This window comes from Lipophrys pholis, assembly GCF_963383615.2.
Source record: "Lipophrys pholis genome assembly, chromosome: 16".
NCBI lineage: Eukaryota > Metazoa > Chordata > Actinopteri > Blenniiformes > Blenniidae > Lipophrys > Lipophrys pholis.
The window spans coordinates 3,526,712-3,549,780 of NC_137634.1; the positions used below are offsets into that span (position 1 = coordinate 3,526,712).

General features: G+C 43.0%; 1 protein-coding gene across 1 annotated transcript in view; it reads right to left on the reverse strand.

Moving 5' to 3' along the window:
* Positions 1-23,069, reverse strand: part of uvrag (UV radiation resistance associated gene) — a 108,113-nt gene that overhangs the window by 15,126 nt on the left and 69,918 nt on the right. The gene's annotated exons all lie outside the window — the stretch shown is intronic.

The following is a 23,069-nucleotide window of genomic DNA, read 5'->3' on the forward strand; positions in this document are numbered from 1 at the left end:
CAGTCAGCTCACTCAGGATAACATGCTGCTTATTTATATATGACAAAGCACTTAAAAAGTACTTTAAATAAGTATATATCTAGTAACTTTTAGAATCTTTCTAATGCCATTAACACAGAAAAATACCACCAGTGCAGAAAAAAAACAACATGGGACCCGATTGCACTGTAAGCTGTTCAATAATTTTTTTAAAGATTTCTGTTAGAACTTGCATGTTATTGATTATTGTGGTAAAAACAAATGTTGGTTAAATGGCCAATCGTCTCAAAGAAAATCTAAAATCTAATTTTTTTGGTTGGACTACTGCTAGAATTGACAATTGAAAATAAATAGCTCATGATGAACATAAAAAATTTGTTGCTATGACAATAAGCATACAATAGCTGCAGCTTATTGGGTTCTTTAGTGTTCAAGACTTTGAGGCTGTGGTGCATTTGCATTGTTGCATCATTCTGCAGGGACATATGTTTGCTTTTTAAGCCGATGAGGCATTGCCGTGTGAATGGGGCCTCAGTGGATAAATTAGAAAATGCTCACTCAGCGTTTCCATCTTTATGGACAACAACGCTGAAGCAAAGCCATCAGAGTTCCACTTATCCCTTAAACTGCGTGCGCTAATCCAACATCCAGGTCTTCTTCTGTTTTTGGAGTATTTCTAGCGTTAGAGCGCCACTACAGGCCTGGAACAGATACATTCTTGTACTTTTTGTAAACTAATACAATTTCATCAGTGTGGATGGTTTCCAAATTGCCCATGGGTGTGACTTGGTGTGAACTGACCAGGCTGTACCCAGTGTTTCACCCTATGTTAGCAGGGATACGCTCCAGTAAATCTAAGATTGGTGGGTGGATAGATATGGGGTCCAATAATTCGCCGATAAAACCACAAGTGGTTATTGTAGCTCACATCGTCTTGTGGAAACCGAGAACAAAATCCAAGCAAGAACACCAAGATCATTTTGGTGGTAAACTGTGTTCCACTTGTGTTTCATCCACAGTGTTGTACAGAATAAAAATTGTTGCTCCAACATGGATAAGAGTGTTATGTAGTGTGATTGATGAACTTTGATTAATTGTGTTGAAGACTTTTTGTGTAATAAACTATAATAAAGGTTTGGTGGATTGTACTTCCTTTACTGATGGATTAAGACTGTTGAGAGACTGATTGATAGAATAAACAATATACTGGTACTTGTTTACCCAACTTTCAGATATTTCTGAACTTTGAATGTCAAAAGATAATTTAAACTTAAAAACCCTGTGAGACATTTGGTAGATTTTTGTATTTCCAAGAAAGGGTTTGCTGTGGAGGGGCTGCATTTCCATCATTTTCAGTCGTCAAACTGCTCGATTTGCTTTACACATACACACACGTAATCCGCATCTGTTATCTGAAGATGCTGTCAGTGCAGATGAGTCACGCATTAAGCTGCACTTTCGTTCATATTTACAAGTGTGAAAGTGAGTGAGTTATCAGATAAATGAAACCAGGGATGTGCCGATACGGTCATTGCTAATGATACTGCACAGAGTACTCAGGAAAGCTCCCTGGTACAACCCGACGAGTATTACGTGACGTCATTCGTCAGCAATATCAGCAACGGGCAGACGGAGAGCACGAAATAAAAGTTAGTGCCCGTACTTTAAAAAGTGATATCGGTGCTTCGCGGCATGAAACCACTTGAGACTCATAGACAAGTAAGGCATTTTCAGCTCAGAAATACATTTATTCTATTGAAGAGAAAGCCGAGATTACAACACAATAGCCTTTGTTTTTTCTTTCAATTGAGACTTCAATAATCGAGAAAGACAATGGATGAGTTGCTTAAAAAAAAAAAAAGCATCGACAAAAGGTCAAGCCAGAAGAGGTCATAGAGGCCACATGTCTCACATTTCTAGTGAAAATAAAATGAGTAAATCCTGCTTTCTCTAGGCAGCTAACAGAATAATGTGCAGACTGAACGGTATGAGCGACACGGCATGTAGTGTGACATGTAGCAAAGCCTTCACGTGTCTGCATCAACGCTCCAATGTGTGCAACACTCACGTGGTCCCCGTCTGTTCGAGGAGCCGCAGAAACAACAGTATCGGAGGAAGGTATTTTATCAAAAGCAGCTCAGATTGAGGGAGTCGGACACGTAGGGTGTCGCCTCCAAACCCAGCTGGTGATGGACCGGCCCAAAACCTCCGAGAACAACACAGGGATCCTTTCATAGCTCGGAGTAAGAAAACCTCAGGGTCTGACCAAAGAACGGTGGGACTGGGTTTGAAACAGAAGGCCAAGATCAATAACACCACCAGTTTAGAAACAGAAAAAAAGCAAATCAGCACATAGAAAGGGGCAGGCTTGTGTTTCTGTGACCAAATACTAAAAAAAGGAAACTCCCGATCTCACGGAAATCACAAGGCTGCCGTCTCGAGGGAATGAATCAAATATGAGCGAAGAATAAATATTAAGGCTTCAGGAACTGGCAAAGGTGTTCGTCAGACATGCTGTATGCTTTCCTTCTCAGTCTGAAGCCGTAACAAAAGACAATCTTTAACTCCCACGTCTTGGCCTGTGCTCTGAAGTGTGTGTAATGGCTGCGCTGCATGTCTGACAGCAGCCCTATGTCACATTACACGCCTGTACGTCTGAATGCATGTGGAAAAGACAAAGAGCACGAGCATCTGTATGTGTGCCTCCCATTGTTTCCACTTATGTGGGGGGATCCGATCATGAGCACAGCACACAGAAACTGGATATGGGTGAAGACAAGAGGGTGATGGGTGACATCACAGACTCGCCCCGGGTGCTCTTCATTACCATGGAGGTCGACGTGATGGATTAAAAACTACAGGAGGATGTTAAGAAGCACATGTCAGAGGGTTTTATATCCCTGTGGGGAATGTCTTTGAATCAAAATCCCATGTGCAAGGTATCAAGGATTCTGCTTTGCAGATTGTAATCAGAATTGATGTTACATAGCAGGTACATGAAGATGATAAGTTCCCTCATGGTAAAGCCAACAAGGCAGGCTGGAACCAATCCCATGACAACACTTTCAGTTAGATGTAGAGACTGTGGATAAAATTCAAAGGTAAACCACCTTTGGTCCCGAGGCGGTAAAAAACACAATACCCAGTGTGATCTCAGAGGAAGCCGGACACAAGGCAAGCTTTAAATTTTGTTTGTGCTCTGATTGGAATTGGTGACCCAGGCTGCACACGTGGGCACCGCTTCTGTATCAACCATCAATGTTTGGGAAGAGTTTACGACCACTGCATGATGATTACAGTTGGGCGAGAGAGACTTTCAGGTTCAAAGCAATTCAACATACAAACAGGATTCACATTTCCGAACAAATCAAACTGTTTAAATGATATCCATTATCCATCCATTCATCTTCTGCAGGAGTCGTCCAAGCCAATGCCGCTCTGAGCTGTCGAAAATTCACTCATCCAAGTCTATATCTAAAGATGAGGCCGTTTTTTTGGTGGTAAAAGAATCTGTTAAAAACGCATTTCAGAAAAACCTAAACGATTCGGATGCGTCTAAAACTGAAATAAGGCTCTGTATGCACATCATTTCAAGTGGAAACGCATTGCTTTTGTGTTCTTGTTTCAGAAAAGGTTTGCATCGACTCTGCAACATTTTGAAAACAATACTGTCATAAATAACATTAGAAACGCTGAAAACAATGCGGTTTTCATGTTTCTAATGACCACCAAGACCCAGGACAATATGGACTGGGAGTCATGACACTCTGGATGCAAATGCTGTTGTTATTGTCCATCGACTGAGCATGTGCAGAATAACTATTTACTATGGTCATGGCAGCGCATGTGCAGTGGCAGTGCTGTTTCCATGGAGATGGAGTCAGAGCGTTGTCACAAAGTTCTCCCTTGCGAGCTGTTCTCAGAAAGTTGTGTTTTCATTGGCTCGTTTTTTTTATTATGATACCAGGATTTCATCACATCTGTAGGTTTGTTCTTGGTTCTGCCAAAACTGCCAATGGACACCAACAGACTTCATCCTCTTCCGCAGTAGAGTGAAAAAGTGCTGCGCAATAAAACTATTGCAATAAAAGTAAAGTCAATATATTGACCTTAAGTGTTTGCCTTATTCCCCTTTTAGAAGTTGCATCAAGTTTCTCCTCGGAGTGCCTTGTTTGTGTGTATATCTGTCTTTTCTGTGGCCCACGTCCTGACACAGACAGACAAATATGTAAATGTCAGCATTCTTGCTTGTTCCCTGCATACTTAAAACAAATCGAAAAACATCGGTGACCAGGTTGTGACATCTGAAGGAAGAAAAGAGAAAAGAGGAATAAAAGTACGAGGCAGCTCGATGGCAGAAAGCTGGGTGTCATTTCCGACTGCCGGCGCCATGAAAGCTTTGCCTGTGGGTTGGAAACAAACAGCTGAGAGGGAAGGTTTAGATTCTGGTCTGCAAGCCCAAACTGACGCTAAACAAAAAACGAGGGCAATGGTTTGATCTCCGCTGCGCCCAACAGGAATGAGCATTTGAGCCTCCAGTAACTATCCCAGGGTTACCGTGTCAGCAGCTCGGCCCAGATCATGCAAATAGCTCGGAATCAGCCCACTGGAGACGGCCTGTCATTTTCAGTTTCCCTTTCATACGTCCCGGTGATGAATGGCGGAGATCCTTTTCGGGCTTGTGCACGTGTGTGTGTGTGTGTGTGTGTGTGTGTGTGGGGGGGGATGTGTGCTTTCAAGCAGGCCACAGGGTTCTTTGTGAAGGGGCAAACAAGATCGTGGTGAGAAATTCCCAGGGCCCATTGAGGACAGCTGAAAGGCGAGAGGACCTGAACGAGAGGTGGGCAGAGTGGGGACACCCACCGGGGCCATTTCACATGATGACATAGTGAAATTGATCTGGCCAGGTTTCCTTCGCGCCTGCTCGCAGCTTTGTGTCTGGACACTCCCTTTTCCTGTTTACCTGTGCAACAAGAGCCACTTCAGGGCTTCACAGACTGCAGCCCACACGGCGGGTGATCACTCGGTTCGGGCCTCACGGCATGTAAGAATCTGTCGGCTCATCCTCGTCCGTCACAAGATAAAGCTACAACCCCGTTGAAAAATGCAGCGGCGGAAAACAGCCCCCGCACCGCCACTCCATTGGAGCCGTGGCCACACACAAACACACCAAAGCAGGGCAGACGGGAATGAGTTGGTTTACAGCCTCCTTGTTTGCCCTGAGCTCTGCACAGAGGCTAAACAAATACAACCTCTCTTATGCCACGCATTACCGTTTCCCCGGGTTTGTCAGGAGCAATCACCTTCACATCAAGCTGCTAAAGTGGGCGGGCTGTGGAGAACCTTGAAGCTGATTGCTGGTGATGTGGAGCAGTAGGGTGGCCCAGGTAACAAAGCATCTCTCCCCCCTCTGAAAATCCCTCCCCACCTTTCACGCTATGAGGTAATCAACTCCAAGCTCATACATTACAGGTCTTTTTTTTTTTTTTGTACTGGAGATGGGCAAGAGGAGGAAATCTGAGACAATGGGATGTTCCATCTGGAGAAGCATTGAGAGGTCAAAAGCCTCCAAATAAAAGCCATGCATGTCTGACCTGCATCACGGACAATTACCCCGCAAAGTATAATCAGCGGGCTTTTCGTCCATTGGGGTTAAAAATAGAAAGAGAGTGGAGGGGTTTTACGTAGTCCCAGGGGGAGGTAATCAGGGAGCTCATTAGGTCTTATGACAGCTTGTTATAGCAGGGCTAACCAGGTGTTCCTCCCTCCTCTGGTCAAACTGTGGACGGATACTTCAGCAGGGACGCACACAAACCTCATATGAGGAAAAGTGGCGCTCTGGGAGATAACCCGCCACCAACAATATTTCAGGCCGTTGTCTTTTCTTGTTAAAAGTGAATGATTTGTGAACAGCCAGTACACTAGAGGTTTGGAGAAAAAAAAAAAAACACAACATGTAAAGAGGAATAAGATTATGAGAGCTGAATGACACATGAAACCAAACGTCCTGTAGAAATTATAAACGTGGGGTGTGGACTAATTTGCTGCAGAGTAATGGAACAGTTCCTTCCAACATCGTTTCTGCTGACCATGCCAAGAAATGCTATAAAGCCCGCATGCTGCGCTGCAGATTATGAAGCCAAAGCAAACAGTGACCTGCATGCCAAACAAGTGCACAATCAGGTTTTTATTACTATTAAATCTGGCCGAAGAGACGTTTGGCTCGTGTTGTATTTACCTACCTCCATGTGCACAAATATGGGTGGTATAGCATACGGGCAGTGCCACGCACATTTTAATATATGCAATTATAAATGAGACGTGCAATAAAATGGTCAATAACCGACAGTCTTCCGGCTCATTAGAGCAGCTTTTGAGCATCTAAAGTGTCCTCATGAGACGTTTGGCTGGTGGATGAAAACCACACATGCCACACAAGCGGCGTGTCTTTTCTGTTTCCAAACCCACGCCCCTGCTGATGAAGCCCCCCCCCCCAAAAAGCTATGAGCGCCGGCTCTCATCAGAACTACATGTGAAGGTTCTCATGTTCTCGTTACAGATGCCTGCTCTAATTCCCGCCATCATCCAGCTCGCACAGTGGCGTGTCCGTCCAATTACGGTTCGCTTTTGCTCGTGAGCCACACATGCAGAAATGTGGACCCCGTCTTTTCGTTTGCCAGTAGATTTGTTGTTGCCAAATGTTCGATCGGTGCAGCTGTGAGCAAATAAACAATGTGTTCTCTTCGACGGGGGCGGGGTGGGGGTGTGGATGTGGGTGGTGGTGGTGGTGGGGGGGGGGGTGCAGCTCAAATGTCAGAACGCTCTGTTTACACCACTGCAGATTTCCGTCTGATCTGTTGTTTTGACGTTTCCGTACACAGTTTGACTCGTCCAAAAGAATTACGGCGTTAGCGTTATCTTTTGCGGCCGAGCCCAGATCTCGTACGCTTTTGTGTTTGACTGGGTATTTATTTTCACTCCAAACCTGCAACACAATGCAGCATAACTCTGCTTGACCATGTCTTTGAACGCAAGGAGGAAAAGTGATTACTTTTGATCTCGGGCCTTGCAAGTGAACCAGAAACCGAAACCATAATGAAATGATAACTCCGCTAACAGCTTTTAAAATGTGTCAAATAACCTGTATTTTCTCCTTGTGGGAAAATTGACTGCAAGCTTTTATTACTTTTCATTACAAGTTTCACACTCCAGCTCTTGTAAAACTTCCCACAAACAGGCTACAATTCAGCCATTTTTATTGTATATTAAGGGAATTAAATGATTGAACAATGTAATGCAAAAAAATAAAACAATAAATCAAATGCACAATAAAATCGTGGTTTTCCTTCTTTAGGGCTTTTCTTTATAACGTCTGAAGTCAATGGCGAGGGAAATTACTGTACTGTGAATAAGCATCATCCTTGTCATTTAGCATATTTAGTTTAGAAGATCAACTGCAGCAAATGTTCAGCCCGTCTCTTAAAGGTGAATAAAAATAAGTAGAAAGAAGGAAGATCAAAGAAAAACCTGTTTCCTAAAAATGAACAAATCTGAGTAAAAGTCACATCTGCGTGTTGTTTAGACTCGTAGTTCTCAGCCTGGGGTTTAGAAACGGATCATATGGAGATCCGATGAGTTCTCTACTCAGACATGTGGCAAATCTCATTTGTGTAACCTCAAAGAAAAACTATGAAACGAACTAAGGCCTCGTTTACACGGAAACGTTTCAAGTGAAAATGCATCGTTTGCGCATTTTTGTTTCAGAAAAGTTTTGCGTTGATGGTTGGAAAACGATGTTCGTTTACGTGGAAATGACAGAAACGCAGAAAATGATGCAGTTGGTATGTCAGGTGCAATCTTTGCCCGCAGAGAACAATACACTATAAACACCAACAATGGCGAGGACAAGTACATTTGTATGGACAGACGACCAAGTTGGATTACAATTCCAGGCGACACTCAACCATAAACACTACAGAGTTTTCGTACAGGTCCACCGTGGCAGCTTTTTTTCCAATAAGTTGCATTTTAGTGGCAAACTGGGTCTGTCTTGGTCAAGTGTAAAAAAGTAAGTTAATAAATAAGTTCCATGAAATTCTAAATCCCAAGTTAAAGAAGTTACACTAAATTGATGACCTGGCCAATGCAGCAATGTTCAAGCATGAAAGTATACGTTTAAAACCCAACTTCCTGGACCCATTAATGTCATCTTTAGTTATCAAATACACAAAACCTTCCAGAGAGACATGTTGAAAGATTGTATTTTCCGTTATCTGAATTTTCGTCACACCATTTTATTTCTTTTTATTCTCCCCCCAACAAGCTGATTCGATCCACATTAAACGGAACCTCCCTTCCGAGGAGCTCTTTCTAGCTCACTGGTGGATTCGAAATGGTTCATTATGTTTGCTACAGTGCGGCGCAGCTCTGATTCCGCCCATCTGGCCCGTCCTGGCCACGTAATGAAACTCAGCTTGTACAGCCTTCACTCATCCACTAAATGAATTATGCTGAAATTCTGACCAGGATGCACGCAAAATGGCCGAAACAAAATGGCTGCAGATGTGGGTTTGAGGCATTTGGGGAAAAAACAAAACAAACCAAGGACAACAATGTGGGAATAATATGTCAAGTTTAAATGCTTCTTTCTCTTCCCATTTGATGTGTATTTACTCTCAGACCTGTGTTTTTCAGTTCTGCATTCGCAACTTCGTGTTGGCCGGCAGTGAAACCTCACATGGCGCAATCCAGGCCCGAGTAAACCTCAGCGATCGTGCGGCGCAGCAAGAACTACAAAATCCAACTTGATTAATCACCGCGGCCTTTCATGTGTCTCGATAAATATACAGAGCGGGGCTGAAAAGCTGTTTGAGTCTGGCTCGAGTCATATAATTCATTCACAGGAGAAATTTGCTTCACTTAAGCTCGGGCGCTCCGGCCTTGAATCCGCGCCACGGTCATCATCATCATCAGGCAGCCTCCGAGCCAAACTCGGAATCAGAATTCATAAACACCGCAAAGCGTTTGCTTACCACAGAAAATAGCCTCCCACATATTTACAGCTTGAAGAATTGCTGCAGTAAAAGGCACTTCAGTGTTTCTTTTTCTTTCTGTGATATATTAGAAGTGAAATTACAATTCTCATTTAACATTTTGCTGCGTCACACCTCGACACCGGGCAGAGCAGCGGTCTGGTTGTTTGAGAAATTACTGTTTGGCTTCAAACTATCCAGTGGACAAACAAAAAAGAAAAAAAAAAAGAAAAAACCAACGAGGTATCAGGTTTTTATTTCTTCTACATGTGGTGTTAATTTCAATAAAAAAAAATGTTGAGCGGAAGGGCAGGGAGGGTTGTGTACCGCTGGTGCCTGGCTGCAAGAGAGAGACCTGCGTGAGGTTTTCATGGTGTAGTTTTCATGTTCCTCCAAAACATTTATAATATGCTTGGTCAATGAAAACTTTTCGAAAATGCTCCAAATCTTTTCCCGTGCAAAGTGGGGAAAACGCTATTTTCTTAAAAATGCTCGGACCCAAAATGCTGCTTTTCTGAAACGCTGCTACTGCACATGTGTACCACGGCTGTAGTAAATAGTTGTAAACGGTATCTGTACACGCACATCTTTTTCAAAATGCTGCTGTGTAAATACTAAACATTTCTGAAAAAGAAACCCAAAAACAATATATATCAATTTGAAACGTTGTGGTGTACAGGGCTCACATTCCCATTCAGTGGGAATACATGCCGTCTGTCTCTGTTTTATGACAGCCAGGTATTGATGGATGGACGGTTGGATGGATGGATTGATATCTGGAGATGGATAAGTGAAGGAATGGTTGAGAAACAAAGGTTATTTTGATGGATGGCCAGATGGAAGAATGAATAGATGGACAAAAAATAACTGATTAATGGATGGAAAAATGGTCAGATAAATGATTGATGGGTAGATTGATATGTGGATAGAAGAAGGGATGGATGGGTTCAAGAAAAGTAACATAATAAACCATTTTTAGGGTCTTTAGACCTGCGTTTTGTATATAAATATATGAATTCAGGACTAACCGAACAGAAATCGAGTATTTATGTCAGAGTTAAAGTCAATATATTGTAGTTAATGCACAAATATGAACGGAATTGGAAAAAACTGTTGATTTTACACTAATCAAAACTACTAAAACAAAAATGTCATTCTTAGGGTTAGGGTTAGATGATGCTGATGGATAACAGACACAGAACACATTCAGTCTTTTGTAATCAAATCTCACTCTTTAACTGAGATCTGAACACCAGCGAGAAAGTGTGCGGCGAGAACTTTCAAATGTTGCCAAATGTTAGCGGCGACGTGACAAGAAGTGACAGTACCGTTGCTGTGACGAATAAAAGCGCCGGGTAAATCGTTCGTGACGTTATCTGAGTCTGCCATCGTAAGCTGCGGCGCTCGGCTTACAGCGGCCTGGGACTGATCTGCAACGTGGAGCTGAGCCGGATCATCAAGGCTGGGGTGAAATTAACAGTGTGGAGAAAAGGTGAGAGGAAGACGGAGAGGAGGAAAGCGCTCTCTGACACTAAAAAGGGAGGGCCATCAGGTTCAGTTTACAAGTGTTGAGGAGAGGCGCTACATGTGTAGAGAAAGCTGCAATAAAGTCTTTAGTGGCTCCGCAGGGGCCACAAATCTCCAGTGATGCCACTGGAGTCGAGGCCGGCTTGGTCTGAAAAGTACAAGGTTCCACGTCGGTGGAGTTTAGCGATGAAACAATTATGGTGACGTGAGGTGAAATTTTCTCACAGAAAGGGCTTTTGTTTTGAACTTTTCTTTCTTCATCTACTTCATCGGTTCAACCTGGTTATTAAAAACATGGAATGTTGCTGCATTTTTCTTATTTTTCTACCGGAAATAGAGTTGCAAAGGTTCTTCACCCTTTACGTTCTAACATACTGTGTTCAGAATAAAATCCACCTATTTTTCATATATTTGTTTGGTTTGGAGGTACTCTTGTGATTCATGTAAATATATTATTTCCTGCTTGTATGATTTAGATCAACTAAGATCAAGTGTTATCAATTGTGACGGACATTCTTATGTGAGAGGTGCACAAAAATGAAAACGTAAATCTTAGTTTGCATCCCCACAGTGGATCATTTGTTCTGCATGTTTGATTTGGCACCACTTTGTATTCCGGATGCTTCTTGACGGAATTCTGAGCATGTGGGGATTGAGGGTCTTGCTCAGGGAGCCACAGTGGTTACCGCTCAGCCAGTGGGAATCGAACAGGCACACTTCCGGTTTGGTTCTTTAATGTCTAGGCACGAGGTGTGGAACTCATTTAAGCTCAGGGGCCACATGCAGACTAATTTCATAACAAGTGGTCCCAACCGGGTAAACAGTGGCATAAAAACTTTTAAATTAAAATTTTCAAGTTTCTTTGTTGTGGACTTGAGTACGAGTTTTGTAAAAGTCAATTTAAGACTAACGCTCGACTGCAATCTCACTGTTGTGTTTTGTGCGCTACTCGAAAGAAACCTATGTTAAAAAGTCGATGGTTTCACTGCATTTCTTTGATCATTTCCTGGCCAGATTCTAGGATCTAGCAGGCCGGGCTTGTTTGACACCCCTGCCCTAAACCAAAACTGCTTCTTGAAGCATTTCTAACATATTAATGATAATAAATACAAATGAAAAATGCATAACAATGAATTTGAGATAAATGCAATATAACCTATGAAGATAGTTCTGTGGTTTTCAATTTAAACGTTGGTGAAAAGATGAGCATGTGCGTACATTTCAAACAGTTACGGAACCTTTACACCCAGAATTGTGATAACTTTGGTCACCATGATTGTGAAGTCTCGTTTTTGAGATAAGCGTTATTATCCAACCTCTTTAGCCAAATCGTCAAGACTGTTGAAACATTAGTGCTGATTTAATAAACTTAAACGTAGAATCAAACCTTTGGCGGTCAGGTTGGATTGTGGGTAATGGAGAAGTTTGGTTTCAACAATAAAGATGATTGCAGGGAATGAACAAAATGCTATTTTGAGATCCTCAGCATTGATTTTGAACTTTCCATTGTTGCAATGGTGCCAGATAGAAAGCCTAAATATTCTCTTTCGTAACCATAGCTTCAGCTCGGGAAGATTAGGTAGTTGGAGGTTGTTGCCGTATGTTTAAAATTAAGGCGTTAGACTAAATGATTGTCTCTCGCCGGTGTATTATCTCCTCAAGATGTTTAAAAACCAAACACTTGTGAGTCCAAGTGAACTGCAGAGATCATGTTTTCATTTTAAGCATGACGTGAAATGTAATATTTTCGTCCATCCTGTCTCTTCGGGCATTTCATACAAGCGTGTAATAAAACAGTTCTGAATATTGCACACTCAAAGGTTCTTCCACTTCATTTAACATCCTTTAGCTCTGCCAGCTCTGTGCTCTGACTCGCTGTGCTCCGTCCTCTCGCTCTCCTTCACGCTGCCGTAATGTAATGCAGGTGTGGTGGACTCACTGGGCTTCAAATGCGAGGCCTAATTCGAACCAGACTCTTCCGTCGCATTACTTGCTGTTACACTTCGCAGAGTATCGTGTTGCTACAAAATTCAGTCAACAGATTTACATAATTACGGGAAAAAGGCTGTGTGAGATGAAAAGGAAATTCGGTTAGGGAGACCACCGGTGACAAGGGTCCGGTGTTGGTCTCCTCTGACCCCAATCACTGCGAGGGGGGCGGGAGGTGGGAGCTGCTGTGTGATCAGCGGAGGAGGCCGATGAGTCCGGTGTGCCACAGTGACACCTATTGGAAAGAGCCAGCGCCCCACCCTCCCTCCTCCGGGAGGCCAATGACCCCCGGAGCCCAGCTGAGTAACCAGACACCCGCACGAGCCGACCCTGTTTGTGAAGTCACAACACTGAGGTCAACATCCTGTTAGCTGTACTGGCATGTGGGACCATCATCAATCCTCCGTGGCAGCTCTCACAAGGACTCCGGGCACATTTTCCTCGGAGGACTCTCAAACTCTAAGTCTACTGTCCCGAAAATAGTATCGTGATAACACTGATAAGACTTAATGATGGATTTGATACTGAATATTTTTCTTAAGCTGAAGTTAACAGTATTGGATCCTGTATTGAAAGGAACAGATTATTTAACATGGACATATGAAGAGATTAGTTGGGAGATTTTAACCACAACCTCAGGCAGACATCCAGGCAATTTCTCCCTTTTTTTCCCACTTAACTCCAGTCACTGAAATCTGGACTGAGCATTTCTGAAACAGGCGACAAAAGATAAAAAAAAAAAAAAAAACCTTCAACAGACTCGTCTCAGGTAACACGGTTGTAAAACTAGCTGCTTAAATGTGCAGTTTATAACATCATACGAAGGTAGAAGCTCACAGTAAGGAGTTTCCCATCCCTACAGTGCTTTGATAAACACAAACCTTGAGTTTAGTCGCAGTTGTAAAAATTTGGAAACACTGATCTGCTGCCATCAGTCAGCTTTTTGTTCATGGAAGAGACCATGTTGTTCTACCATGTGATGGTTACGACGACATATTGCCGCTATCAGGCAGAGATGCCAGACGTACTCATACTCGTTATTTAAATATAATTACTTGCACATGTTCAAACTACTCCAATGAAAATAGGAAGGTACATATTAAATAAGTACTTAGGAGTTAAAAAATTACATTAATATTTGAATGGGTTTTGTGTGAACATATTTGTAACTTGGGCCTTGTTTACACAGCAACGTACCGTGGCATGCAAACTACGTCATTTCAGCGCCGTTTATGTGTTAACAGGCATCGTTATCAAAATGTTGTAAAACGTTTCGGAAATGAAAATGCAAAAAGAATGTGTTTTTGCTTATAAACAGGGCCTAAATCATCAACAATGAGCCTGATCAACTAGGATGAATCATAAAGCTTAAAATGAGAAAAGCTTTTACAATGATTGAGTTTTACATTTTAAATCTTTATTGAATGTTTCATCAAAAAGCATCTATCAAGAAACTTTGTGCTGCTCCTGGGAGGTTTAAAGTTTGAAGCAGGCATGTGATGCTAACAATACTAAAGCCCTATATAAGCAATTTGAAGCTGCATAGATGTGATTGCTGACAGTTTTTCTGTTGTAACATCTCTTTCTTCATGTCACTATCGGTAAAAGATAAAACAAGTAACGAGTCACTTTTTCAGGTAAAAGTAATAATTTGTCAGAAATTAAGCTGAAAAAAAAGAAAAGAAAAAGAAAAATCCTCCTCAGCACAGTCAAATGCTTGTACTTTGTTACTTCCCGCATCTGACTTATTAGAAATGACATCAGCGGTGTTGGAAATGTGAAATGATTTACGCTCCCTTAAATCATACAAGAGCTAATTCTTCAGCCAGACCAATATCCTTTATGATGTGGACAGCCAACGGAGTAATGGGTAAAAGGGTGTGTGATGGGTTAGCGGAGAGAAACAGAGGACAGCCTGAGTTCAGCACACACCTCATGCCTTCTTCTTCTTACTTGGCGAGGAAAGCAGCCTTAATGGGGGAAAGTTATTTTCTTAAACGCAACCAAAACTTTGCCCTGCTTGCAACCTGCCCTTTAAATAACGCAGCCAAATATAGTCATGAAAACCTACTTTTTTTTCCCTCTCTCTCTCTCTCTCTCTGACCAGAGTCTGATCACACTGCTTTTATTATTTGGAATTAAAAGTGTTGTGGTATTTTACAAGGGAAATATCTTTTTTTAATACACGCATTTCCACAAGGTTCCTTGGAAAAGAGCAGATGCCAGAGGAGGAGGATAAACATACGGTTTGCCGGCAGGTGAATATTCCGGCTTCACGTTCTGACTCTAATGGACACATTATTTTCTTTTCCTCTTCATTCTGCGGACGTCTTTATGACTGAGATTTCCTATTGGAGAGGAGGCTCTCCGACACGTCTCCGGCTCCGAGACGTATTGCTGCTCAGCGCGAACTTCTCCAAACGTCTGCTTTATTTTAACTGTCTGTCCAAAAGCGTGAGTGAACCATAACATGAGATGACTGGAACTGGTCTGGACATTAGTTTGCTTATTTGTCACTGTTCCACACTCCAGAGAGAAGCAGCCAACATCTGAATCTGGCTCGAAGCATCGGGGATCTCTTCCAGTCAACGTCACTGAGGCCATTTGTCAAGTGTGACGACGACCTTCATGACAGTAAAATGGCCGTTTTTGGTCTGCGGTTAAACTGGCAGGCCGAATACATGCTCAATCAAGCAGATTAAGGATCAGTTTAGGCCATAGCGTTTTGAAAACGATGTCCACTTACACGGAAACGGCAGACCAGTGGGTGGAAACAAACACACACACGAAGTTGGATTACTATTAGGGGTGACTCTCAACTATAAAACTGCCAAAACGACCCAAAAAAAAGCAATGAAAGTTTTTGCATTTTTACTTGAAAACATTGGGAAATATTTTAGGCCCTGTTTAGACTACAGAGTTCAAAAGGATTTTCTCTCAGATCCTGCTGCTCTTCCAACACGATGAAATACGCCAAACCGCTCGCTGAGGATAGACGTACAAGATGTGGTTTCGTATACGTCGACATGGAGATGGATTAAGCTGTGCAATATATGCATTTCCCATTGGTGCAAAATGTGTTTGTAAGGGCGCCAGGTAAAGTACTCGCGTTGAGGTTATGAACATATTGCGTATTAGAAGGCGTCTCGGTCAAAAGCCCTCAGATTGACTGTGTGAGATCAGGCGGATCCACGTTTGCAGATGACCTTTCAAGATCTCCTGGCAGACAAACAGTCCACATCAAGCTTCCTGCAGAGCGTTTATGAAAGTATATTAAAAAGACAAAGCACATCCCTTGTGTGTTGAGGTTTAAATGCATCATCCTTTGAGGATTGTGACCTTATTTATAAGTTACTAAAGTATGTTAGTTTTGGATCAACAAACAACGTGCAGAGGCCTCCACGAGCTGGTGCATTTGCAAACATTTGCAAATGTTCAGACTTGAAGCGGCATTGTGTCCAGAGTAGTCATCTAGTGAATATGCACGAGGTCGGGGGGGTCCTGTGTACTTTGGACGATCGCCCGTCCAGATCCAGACGAGCGTCCCATTGGACGTGACTGTGACTCGGGCTGCAGCGCTGACCTGCAGGGCTCAGTTTCCCTCTTCCGTCACGGCCGGCGTGAGAAAGCACCAGGAACAATGTGCGAGAAGCCCGATGAGTGACGAGCGCGGAGGTATCCATGCTTGAAATGAATGCTAAACGCCCGCTGTGCTGTCCGTCCTTCTCGGAGATTTACATTAAATGACGGGTCAGCATGTCACGAGGGATGCGAGCCTTTCTGTTGGACTGTGAAGCAGATTTTTTGTTTCCATCTATCAGGACGTCTTCCCCGAGAGGCTAATCAGGCTGAATTGCTTCCACAGACGGCTGCACTTTATAAAATATTGATATCGACCGTTGGGATTACTGCACCAGGTCGTATTCTGTGATTTTTCTTTTGTTTCTTTGGGATTCATTTTCATTATTAGCTTGTTTTTTTTTTAATGAATGCTGACTTGTAGAGAACTGGTTCAGGCTTTCCTCCAGAATATATTCCGACCTGCAAATTCATTCTTTTAAATATTGACCATTGCATCAGCAAAATTGATTGGAAACATGCATCATTACATCCTGAGACACTATCACACTTGAACATAAATATTTGGTGTGCTATGATGTGTAGAAGTTGCACAATAGTGAAGCTCATTATATAGAAAATGAATTGAAAATGGAGGTTGGATTAAATATGTTTACTTCTTCACACTCCCTTTCAGGCAAAATTGGAGCTTGCTTTCTTTATGTTAAATGTATCTCTATATGACATGTCAACAATATTTTTATGGTATTTCACTGTATGACCATTACAATTGGCTTCATGTTGAGATTGTAGTCATTTTCAATTGAGATCAAACAAGGCTTTACCAAACGTGTGCTTGTTAAATCTTTTTGCATTGTGAAAAAAAAGGCTGAATTTGGTGACTTCCACAGTTTGAACATATTAGCAATAATTAATAATAATAGTGTAAAATGCAGTGCATGTGTTTGGAAAATACCGTAGTGCATGAAAAGGACGTTTTAAGAGGGGATGAAAACAGTAAACGCGGTGTGACGGGATTATAAAGAAAAGAAATGAAATAAAACCTTTTTTTTCTCCTTTGGTTCCGAGTATCAGATGAAAACCTGCCACGCTATGGGACGAGCAGAGGCTGTGTCCGGTTTACTTTGGAGAGCCCGGAGCATTCTCTGGTCATCTGGGTTTGTTCAACTGTGACCCTGCATAGTGTTAGGGATGTTAAAACAGTTTTTTTTTTTTTTTTTAGGCGGGGGGGGGGGGGGGGGGGGGGTTTCGGAACTGAGACTGTCATAGTCCAATACAGAAAGATTTCCTTACAGTGCACAGCTGATTAGAATCAGGAAATCTCCTGAATACATGTTTGACTTTAAGTAGGAAGCAATGGTGCACTCACAGCCAGCATCCCATGCGGAGCGTTTGTTGCACAAGTTGTTTTAAATCTGATAAAGCTGGACCTCCTCAGCTTGTGTGCCCAATAACAACAGCTCACTGCTCCTTATTTGTTTGCCTATGATACTGTGATTAGATTCATTCGCTCTGCTTCCTCTCCAGCTGCTGCCAGCCTCCGAAACTACCCACAACACGCCTCTCCTTTAAAAGACCCTCGGCTGAATGGCAGCGTGGCGTAAGACGGCCAACGCAGGCAGAGAACGTCTCACACCTCTGTGCCAAAGCTTTCATAATAAACACCGACAGACGTAAAGAGAGAGAGAGAGAGAGAGAGAGAGAGAGAGAGAGAGAGAGAGAGAGAGAGAGAGAGAGAGAGAGAGAGAGAGAGAGAGAGAGAGAGAGAGAGAGAGAGAGAGAGAGAGAGAGAGAGAGAACAATGAATAAGAAACAAATAGCTATTGTACGGTCAAGTATTTTTCCCTCTCCTCACACTTCTGGAAGCCAACTATGTAAATTGCTCCATTAATTCAGCGTGAGGGAAAGAGTGCGCGCTTGAATGTGTGGTTTCTAACTCTCTAATGAGCTGGATGAAGGCCACCGCCGCTCTGAATCGAAAGTCAGAATGAAATGCCGCCAATTCACAAAAAAAAAAAAAAAAAACTGAAAAAAAAAAACCCCGACCCAATTCTCACATATTTTATGGAGAATGGGAGAAAAAAAATTCTCTTGATGTATAAATGAATTTTGACTAAGTGAAACCAAAGATAGGTGAAACGAGTCACAGCCAATAATCCAAATGACAGTTGTTCTGGCGCCTCTCATCAGCAGGAGCTATTGATCACAACGGTGGTTATTGAGGTTTTCGGGTTGAGATGATGCGAGAGTGAGGAGGTGGATCGTGACGGTGGCCCAGACAGGTGGGCCCCTGCCCTCCACCCTCCTGCTGGATGAGCTGCAGCCCCAAAAGCCATGAAATGCCAAACAAGTGTGATGACATAATGTAATTACAGCTATGTGTGTTTATATCTGCAGTTGGATGCGTAGTGAGTCGAGGCGGGAAGAAGTCGCCGTGGACGGCGTCCTAATTGCCCCAGAAGGCACGAGCTAACGACGAGGCCCGAGGGTCGGTTTCCAAGGGGACGACAGCAGCATTGGCAATATTTTGAGCTCTTAAAATCAAAGAAATGGCCGCTTGGCGCCACAGTGAATGGGTAACGACGTGCAGCGGAGCAACAAACAATGTAGTTGATATGCAGTGAAGCTAAATCTGATCTGAGAGTCACATGTTAAAACTCTCCAACCCTCCGTTGTCGACTCATAAACTAGAGGCTGGTGAGTCATCTGGCGGCTGCTGCAGTGCATTCTGGGATGGCTGGTTGAAGTGAGGCCGCTGGAACAAAGCAGATTCTATTAGGACCTGTTTTCATGAATAACAGTTTTCAAAACTTTTTTTGGGTGACTGTTTACACGACAACACTGCTCGGAGCCACTAAAACTGAACTTTTTGAAAACGGCTTTCAAGGTGCAAATTTTCAAAAACGCTGCGACTCCATTTCCGTGTTAACGGGTGAACGTTTTTGAAACACTGCTGCTGCGCATGTGCATCACAGTCGTGGTAAATAGTTCTTCTGCACAAGCCTGAAAAATGGACAACAATCGCAAAAATTACAGAAACTGCCCCTCATGGTGACTCCGGCCATTTTCTGCTGTTCACAAGTGCGGTTTAAGTGAGGAGCTTTTCTGAAGAGCAAAAACGATGCGTTTTCTCTTGAAACATTGTGTAAACAGGTCTTCAGAGATCTGCTTTAAACTTTTAAACCACCACGTGATTTTTGAAAAATTAACCCAATTAAACTAATTTAACCCAATCCTTTTAGGATTCTGACTTTCTTTTTAAACAAGGAGCTTGTACCAGGTAAATTCTTGACGGTATTCCAGAGGCCACCTTTATCGACAACATGAGAAGTGTCAGTGACTTTGAAGTTTGACTGGTGAGAACCGAGAATTACTGTCCTGTTGAGTGAGAAGAAACATGTGTACCAGATCTAAAGACATTCTGGAGATAACATGTTAACAAGGATGAGACCAACAGATAAGACAAGAGCTGACATTGGCTGAAGACATATGGGCTCAATAGCTAATATGGTTATCAGTAACACATTTAAATGTTGAAGATGTTTAGGGATGTGCCAATATACCCACGGACTGATAAAATCCACAGTAAGGGTTAACCTTCTCCTGACTAGAGTGTAAGTTACTTTATGGTTTTTATTTCCATGATAATGTCTATTCTATATATCTAGGAGCTGTTCGAAATGACCCTGTTTACACGACAACGTTTCAAGTAAAAATACATCGTTCTTGTGGTTTCGTTTTAGTAAAGTTTCGCGTGACACGGCAGTGTTATGAAAACGGGTATGGGAATGGGAGACAATGCAATCTTTGAAAACACCCGGGCTCCGTCTCCGTGTAGACGGTGGAGAAGTAAATAGTTCTGCACATGTGCGAGGAGGTGGACAAGAACAACGTTTGCCTCCAGAGTGTTATGACCAGTGTTGCCAGTTACCTTGAAAAAGCAATCCGATTATTGATTACGAGTTACTCCTGTAAAAAGTAACTTGTTACTTTACTGATTACTTGTTTTTAAAAGTAACTAAGTTAGATTACAAGTAGCTTTTTAGTTACTTTCAGCAGCTGCCGACAACATACCCCTCGATTTCAAAATAAAAATGACAACCGGTTTCACCAAAAGCTCAGTTCTGATCAATGCCTGGTCTCCTGCTGATACATATTTAACCTTTGACTAACCTGTGATTGGCTGAAAGTGGTTGGTTAATTGCATCAAATTAAAACTGTTCCACAGCACTGAAGTTGTTCTTTAGAGTTATGAACCAAGATTTGAGCAGGAAATCTTTTAAATCGTTAATTTGCCAACAGAACCACCCACTTTCTCTTCTCTGCTATTTAGTAACCACCAACCACAACAATAATTAATTTATCCCACACAGTTAAAAGATCATCAATGTTATCTTGCGTCTATTATCATCAAAGTCCATCTGCATTTCCTGAATAATATAATTTAATCTTGTATGTTTTTGGTAACCTTGATTATTCGTCTCCAGAGCCTGGTAACATTCCACATCCTGCTAATGAATTGATTCAGAGAAAACAGCTTACACTAATTATTTTCAAAGAGGAGGGGTGTGTGTGGGGGGGGGGGGGGGGGGGGGAAGAGAGAGAGAGAGAGAGAGAGAGAGAGAGAGAGACCTTTCACAGTGCCCTTCTTAAAGTGGAGCGGGTGTTTATTTAACAGCCTCTTTCATGAGCCACTTAGCCCCTTTTCTCCAATAACTGTAAAACGGTTATGTGACCTCCGGGACAGCGGGCCCGGGCTCATCACAGACGCTTCATTAATAACGAGAAAACCACGCTGGATGGCAGAGATGATGAGGCGAGGACGCCCCGCCCGTCTCCTCTCCCCCGCGCGCCGTAATGGAAGCTGACATGAGGGGTTGATAGAGAGGTGCTGCCCTAATGAGGTGAGCCTCCGCATGACAGAGAGGAGTGTCGTTCAGGGGAACTGGCTAATTCTGAGATGATCTTTACAAAAACTGTCCTGCCCCGATGAGTGCCACTGAAGGGACTTGGCGCTCTGCGTTAATGCAGACGAAGCGTTGCGGATCTGCAGGATTTAGTGGGGAGAAGGTTGTAATGGATTCCACATGGGAGAGAAGAAGCGGCACTGGATCGCAGGCCCGACACGGAGCCGCAATATTTTTTCATATACTGACCAGCTGGGGCCAGCATTGTTTTATTCTAAGAGCTGTTTATTGTCACTGAGGAGCAATAAGGCCTGCGTTCACAGCAGAATACCTCAACTCACAAACACCCACATGGCAGCTCACACGGTTCAAAAAGAAAAAAACAAGCTTCTTCTAAACATGCTGACAAAAAAAAGAATTAAAAATGCACTCTCTCTGCCCTCGGTTCATCTGGTAGGGACCCCTGGAGCTGAAAAAAAAAAAGTGTTTGTGTGCTTTGGTCCAGTGGACAGAAAGCAGAGAACAAACAGAACGGATCCAAAACCTACAGATCGCGTAACGGACAATGACATAACTGTGATCAAAGGAAGTGATAAACCCACATTAAAAAGAAAAAAAAAAAAAAAAGTGTTTAACTTACAGCGGGCTGTCTTTTATCTGCTGAGGAGCTTGTTCCCTTATACCTCACATTCTTGGAGGAGTCTGGCAGTAGGACGGCCTCACTGAGGCCTCGGTGCAGTGGTTGGAGTCTGACTCCAAACAAATAGGCCTCGGCTACAAATTCCAAACAGCTGGAAACTGCAGACGCACTATTAAGTAAATGATGGAGCAGGGCGGCCAACACTCTCTAAACACCCCGAATCCCAGAGAAAAACCTCGTTTTTAAAAGCCCCTGCCAGAAAAATCCCCAGCCTGACCTGTGGGAAAAATGCATTACACATAACAGACGATACATGAAGACGACATAAATGCACTGCTTACTGTTTTATCCGTCAATCAGAGACTATTGATTGCCAGCCTGCACAGTGGACATGTCCTGATCATGTCCTGGACTTGATGATTCTCTGCTAATAACATGACATTTTCTCACGCCTCGACTACTTTGATACACTATAAGGACCGAGGCTTAAATAACCTACAAGAACTCAACACCTCTGCTCGTATGAAATTCCTTCCAATCACTCACTTTCACATGCACACAGGCGCAGGATTAACATTTACTTTCACCCCTTATATTTAGTGGAGCTCGCTCCTCTGGTACCTCTTTGCGGTGATGGACAAACCTGGAGCTACCAACCACCAAATGTGGAAATTCAATTAGACGAATTTAAGTGTTTCATAAAGTCATAGGTGGCTGTCCAGAGGAATTCCCATAAAACCCTGCAGCTCGGGGCGGAATCGCAGCGCACCGACGGCCGCTGCTACGTACACACACACAAGCCCAGGAGTGGAAACCACAGAGCAGTGACATACACTTAGAAATGTGGTCTGAGACCCGCTTGTAAATCGCAGCTCCTGGCCGAAGGCTGCGGGGAGCCGACAGACTACAAAGGCGGCCGTCTCCATCGTGCCGCTCAGATCTGCAGCATCCATCATTTTTCCACCCCCGATCTCCCCGATGCAGCACAACATGCTAAATATCTCTTTATGGAACAGTGGCGCTGCTACCTCGGGCCGTAAACGGGTCCCACCAACAAGCTCCTTCTGGCCAATAAGTGGCACTGGATGCAAGCTGTAGCTAACAACACAAGTTTGTGATGGAAAACAGAGACCACACAATAGTGCTGTGAAAAGCCACGGGCGCAGAGAGGTGTGTGTTAAAGCTCCGGCTTGGTTAATAGATAGCTTGAACAAAGAGTTTCAGAGTAACAGCGGGGACAAATAAACCAGCGTTCTTTTTTTCCACTATAGACAGTGAAACACTGTTATTATCTGAATGTCTGTAGTGTTTATTCTTGTGATGGAACAGTGCAGTTTTTTTCCTAACACATGTACCTAATCATCCAAAAACATTCACCACATCAGCTTGATACAGAGCATTAGCAGGAATTAGAGC